Genomic DNA, 6297 nt, shown 5'->3' with positions numbered 1-6297 from the left:
GGAGGCCGCTGACAGGAAGACGCTCCCTCCGCTCCTCACAGCCTAATGGCGCACAGCGGCGCCGAGCTGACACACCGCGAGCCGCGGACACGCCCCCGCACGCCCACTAACAAAACAAGCCACGCCCAACACATGTAACCGACCGGGCACGCCTTCACGTTCAAGCTACAACCCGCCACGCCCACTGCTTGGCTTTGCGCTCGCCCCAAACCCCGCCCATTTATCAGCCACGCCCGTCGCACGGTACGTTAAAAAAAAAAAAAAGACTGCACTGCGCATGCGTCACACCTCTCCCTCGCCTGAGGGGAACTGACGTCACAGAGTCTTCCCCGGGGCGTTATGGGAAATGTAGTCTTGGGAGGCTCCAGGAGGCCTTGGGTGTCAGTGCAGCCCCCCAATACCCCCCCACTCTATCCCAATACTGCTAATCCCCCCATAACAGTGACCTCCTTAGTTCCCCCTCTGAGTGGGGAACTAAGACCCTGGGGACCCCCGTATTCTCTGCAGCACCCCCTGTAGCCATGCTCATCCTGAGCTCCTGTTTCATAAAGAGAATCCCACAGCGGTCGCACAGGCTAACACCCAGGGAGAGGGGACACCCAGGGAGAGGGGACACCCAGGGAGAGGGGACACCCAGGGAGAGGAGACACCCAGGGAGAGGGGACACCCCAGGGAGAGAGACACCCAGGGAGAGAGACACCCAGAGGGAGAGGGGACACCCAGGGAGAGGGGTCACCCAGAGGCAGAGGAGATTCCCAGGGAGAGGGGACACCCAGACAGAGGAGACACCCAGTCAGAGGAGACACCCAGGCAGAGGAGATCCCCAGGGAGAGGGGACACCCAGGGAGAGGGGACACCCAGGCAGAGGGGACACCCAGGGAGAGGGGACACCCAGGCAGAGGAGATCCCCAGGGAGAGGGGACAACCCAGGGAGAGAGACACCCAGAGGCAGAGGAGATTCCCAGGGAGAGGGGACACCCAGACAGAGGAGACCCCCAGTCAGAGGAGATCCCCAGGGAGAGGGGACACCCAGACAGAGGAGACACCCAGGGAGAGGGGACACCCAGGGAGAGGGGACACCCAGGGAGAGGAGATCCCCAGGGAGAGGGGACACCCCAGGGAGAGGGGACACCCAGGGAGAGAGACACCCAGAGGGAGAGGGGACACCCAGGCAGAGGAGATCCCCAGGGAGAGGGGACACCCCAGGGAGAGAGACACCCAGAGGCAGAGGAGACACCCAGGCAGAGGAGATTCCCAGGGAGAGGGGACACCCAGACAGAGGAGACCCCCAGGCAGAGGAGACACCCAGGGAGAGGGGACACCCCAGGGAGAGGAGACATCCAGGGAGAGGGGACACCCAGGCAGAGGAGACATCCAGGCAGAGGAGACACCCAGGCAGAGGAGACACCCAGGGGACACCCAGGGAGAGGAGACACCCAGGGAGAGGAGACATCCAGGGAGAGGGGACACCCAGGCAGAGGGGACACCCAGGCAGAGGGGACACCCAGGCAGAGGGGACACCCAGGGAGAGGGGACACCCCAGGGAGAGGAGACACCCAGGGAGAGGGGGCACCCAGGGAGAGGAGACACCCAGGGAGAGGAGACATCCAGGGAGAGGAGACATCCAGGCAGAGGAGACATCCAGGCAGAGGAGACACCCAGGGAGAGGGAACACCCAGGGAGAGGGAACACCCAGGCAGAGGAGACACCCAGGGAGAGGGGACACCCAGGCAGAGGAGACACCCAGGGAGAGGGGACACCCAGGCAGAGGAGACACCCAGGGAGAGGAGACACCCAGGGAGAGGAGACACCCAGGGAGAGGGGACACCCAGGGAGAGGAGACACCCAGGGAGAGGAGACATCCAGGGAGAGGAGACACCCAGGGAGAGGAGACCCCCAGGGAGAGGGGACCCCCAGGGAGAGGGGACACCCAGGGAGAGAGACACCCAGAGGGAGAGGGGACACCCAGGCAGAGGAGATCCCCAGGGAGAGGGGACACCCAGGCAGAGGAGACACCCAGGGAGAGGAGACACCCAGGGAGAGGAGACACCCAGGGAGAGGGGACACCCAGGGAGAGGAGACACCCAGGGAGAGGAGACATCCAGGGAGAGGAGACACCCAGGGAGAGGAGACCCCCAGGGAGAGGGGACCCCCAGGGAGAGGGGACACCCAGGGAGAGAGACACCCAGAGGGAGAGGGGACACCCAGGCAGAGGAGACACCCAGGCAGAGGAGATTCCCAGGGAGAGGGGACACCCAGACAGAGGAGACCCCCAGGCAGAGGAGACACCCAGGGAGAGGGGACACCCAGGGAGAGGGGACACCCCAGGGAGAGGAGACATCCAGGGAGAGGGGACACCCAGGCAGAGGAGACATCCAGGCAGAGGAGACACCCAGGCAGAGGAGACACCCAGGGGACACCCAGGGAGAGGAGACACCCAGGGAGAGGAGACATCCAGGGAGAGGGGACACCCAGGCAGAGGGGACACCCAGGCAGAGGGGACACCCAGGCAGAGGAGACACCCAGGGAGAGGGGACACCCCAGGGAGAGGAGACACCCAGGGAGAGGGGGCACCCAGGCAGAGGAGACATCCAGGGAGATGAGACACCCAGGGAGAGGGGACACCCCAGGGAGAGGAGACACCCAGGGAGAGGGGACACCCAGGGAGAGGGGACACCCAGGGAGAGGAGACATCCAGGGAGAGGAGACATCCAGGCAGAGGAGACACCCAGGGAGAGGGAACACCCAGGGAGAGGGAACACCCAGGCAAAGGAGACACCCAGGGAGAGGGGACACCCAGGCAGAGGAGACACCCAGGGAGAGGGGACACCCAGGCAGAGGAGACACCCAGGGAGAGGAGACACCCAGGGAGAGGAGACACCCAGGGAGAGGGGACACCCAGGGAGAGGAGACATCCAGGGAGAGGAGACACCCAGGGAGAGGAGACCCCCAGGGAGAGGTGACCCCCAGGGAGAGGGGACCCCCAGGGAGAGGAGACACCTAGGGAGAGGAGGCCCCCAGGGAGAGGAGACCCTCAGGTAGAACGGTCCCCTGGGAGAGGAGACACCCAGGGAGAGGGGACACCCAGGGAGAGGGGACACCCAGGGAGAGGAGACACCCAGGGAGAGGGGACACCCAGGGAGAGGGGACACCCAGGGAGAGGAGACATCCAGGCAGAGGAGACACCCAGGGAGAGGAGACACCCAGGGAGAGGGGACACCCAGGGAGAGGAGACACCCAGGGAGAGGAGACATCCAGGGAGAGGAGATACCCAGGGAGAGGGGACACCCAGGGAGAGGAGACACCCAGGGAGAGGAGACATCCAGGGAGAGGAGACCCCCAGGGAGAGGAGACCCCCAGGGAGAGGTGACCCCCAGGGAGAGGGGACCCCCAGGGAGAGGAGACACCTAGGGAGAGGAGGCCCCCAGGGAGAGGAGACCCTCAGGTAGAACGGTCCCCTGGGAGAGGAGACACCCAGGGAGAGGGGACACTCAGGGAGAGGGGACACCCAGGGAGAGGAGACATCCAGGGAGAGGAGACATCCAGGGAGAGGAGACACCCAGGGAGAGGGGACACCCAGGCAGAGGAGATCCCCAGGGAGAGGGGACACCCAGGCAGAGGAGACACCCAGGGAGAGGAGACATCCAGGGAGAGGAGACACCCAGGGAGAGGGGACACGCAGGCAGAGGAGACACCCAGGGAGAGGGGACACCCAGGCAGAGGGGACATCCAGGCAGAGGGGACACCCAGGCAGGGGAGACACCCAGGCAGAGGGGACACCCAGGCAGATGGGACACCCAGGGAGAGGGGACACTGAGGGAGAGGGGACCCACAGGCATAGGGGACTCCCAGGCAGAGGGGACACCCAGAGAGAGGGAACACCCAGGGAGAGGAGACCCCCAGGTAGATGGGATAGAGGGGACCCTCAGGAAGAGGGGACCCCCAGGGAGAGGGGACACCCAGGCAGAGGGGACACCCAGGGAGAGGAGACCCCCCAGGGAGATGGGACACCCCAGGGAGAGGAGACACCCAGGGAGAGGGGACCCCCAGGGAGAGGAGACCCCCAGGTAGAACGGTCCCCTGGGAGAGGAGACCCCCAGGGAGAGGAGACACCCAGGGAGAGGGGACACCGAGGGAGAGGGGACCCACAGGCATAGGGGACACCCAGGGAGAGGAGACACCCAGGCAGAGGGGACACCCAGAGAGAGGGAACACCCAGGGAGAGGAGACCCCAGGTAGAGGGGATAGAGGGGACCCCCAGGGAGAGGGGACCCAGAGGGAGAGGAGACACCCAGAGGGAAGGGAGAGGGGACCCCCAGGGAGAGGAGACCCCCAGGTAGAACGGTCCCCAGGGAGAGGAGACACCCAGGGAGAGGAGACACCCAGGGAGAGGGGACACCGAGGGAGAGGGGACACCGAGGGAGAGGGGACACCCAGGCAGAGGAGACACCCAGGGAGAGGAGACCCCCAGGGAGAGGAGACCCCCAGGGAGAGGAGACCCCCAGGGAGAGGAGACCCCCAGGGAGAGGGGACACCCAGGGAGAGGAGACACCCAGGGAGAGGGGACTCCCAGGCAGAGGGGACCCCCAGGGAGAGGAGACCCCCAGGGAGAGGAGACCCCCAGGGAGAGGAGACCCCAAGGCGGCCCCTGGGTCTCCTTGCTTGTACCCATAGGAGCAGGACCACCGGGCTCGATCCCTCAGTGTATGTCAGGACCCGATGCCGGTCCTGTGCGGGTCCTGGGTCCTTGCGTCACCTAGAATTTATGTTTTTGAAATTTTTTGACATTTTTAGGTCATTTCCTGTAATTAACGAAATTCCTCGCCTCATCCTGCAGCTTTCATGTCTGATGTTCAGAGAAGTCGGGGCAGAGATTTATGGCAGGAGGTGAAGCAGATGAGGCGCGGGAGCGGCCTGGGTGCGGGGGAGTGGGGTCATAGAGAAGGAGGTCATAGAGGAGAGGGGGGTCATAGAGGAGAGTGGGGTCATACAGAAGAATGGGTATAGAGAGAATGGGGGCTCTGTGGGGGGTGATGTACTCCAATATTATAATGTAAGCTTCTGTGTATGGCCCTGGATGAGTCACATTGGGCCTTGGTTCCCTATTTCCCAAATTTAGTCAGATTTTGCCAGCACTAGAGGGAGCACCTTCATACTGTGTATACACTCTGTATAGACAGCTCCCCCTGGTGGTGGCTGCAGGTGGTGAGAATTATATCATGTGATGTGAGGGGCACAGGTCCAGCATTGTCGGGGCAGGGATGGGGGTCTCGCCCAGCAGCCATCAGTCAGCGCGGCTCAGCTATAGGCTGGATAATTTTCAGCTTAGACTCCCTGTGGCAGCACTCTCCCTGTGATGTCACTCACATCTTGAGTGCTCTCTCACTTTCTAGGGCTATGGTGAGTCACATCCTGCACAAGCCTGAGGGCAGCCGGGTGACAGCGCCATGTGATCACCTACAGGCGGGTGCAGCCACCTACACGGCAGGACATAGAACATCCAGCATCTCCTACATGGAAACCATCAACAGGTGCGACCATACAGACGGCAGCCAGAGGCAGGTATTATATCCGGAGAGATCAGACCTCACACTGCTGTGCTCTGTGCTCTCTGCAGCCAGTGTTATGTACTGTCCCTGGAGAGATGTGTAATCAGACCTCACACTGCTGTGCTCTGTGCTCTCTGCAGCCAGTGTTATGTACTGTCCCTGGAGAGATGTGTAATCAGACCTCACACTGCTGTGCTCTGTGCTCTCTGCAGCCAGTGTTATGTATTGTCCCTGGAGAGATGTGTAATCAGACCTCACACTGCTGTGCTCTGTGCTCTCTGCAGCCAGTGTTATGTATTGTCCCTGGAGAGATGTGTAATCAGCCCTCACACTGCTGTGCTCTGTGCTCTCTGCAGCCAGTGTTATGTATTGTCCCTGGAGAGATGTGTAATCAGACCCCACACTGCTGTGCTCTGTCCTCTCTGCAGCCAGTGTTATGTATTGTCCCTGGAGAGATGTGTAATCAGACCTCACACTGCTGTGCTCTGTGCTCTCTGCAGCCAGTGTTATGTATTGTCCCTGGAGAGATGTGTAATCAGACCTCACACTGCTGTGCTTTGTGCTCTCTGCAGTCCAGTGTTATGTATTGTCCCTGGAGAGATGTGTAATCAGACCTCACACTGCTGTGCTCTGTGCTCTCTGCAGCCAGTGTTATGTACTGTCCCTGGAGAGATGTGTAATCAGACCTCACACTGCTGTGCTCTGTGCTCTCTGCAGCCAGTGTTATGTATTGTCCCTGGAGAGATGT

The sequence above is a fragment of the Engystomops pustulosus genome, unplaced genomic scaffold (genome assembly GCF_040894005.1).
Source record: "Engystomops pustulosus unplaced genomic scaffold, aEngPut4.maternal MAT_SCAFFOLD_288, whole genome shotgun sequence".
In the NCBI taxonomy this organism is placed as follows: domain Eukaryota; kingdom Metazoa; phylum Chordata; class Amphibia; order Anura; family Leptodactylidae; genus Engystomops; species Engystomops pustulosus.
The sequence above is the reverse complement of the archived record's forward strand: the minus strand, read 5'-3'. Positions refer to the sequence as shown.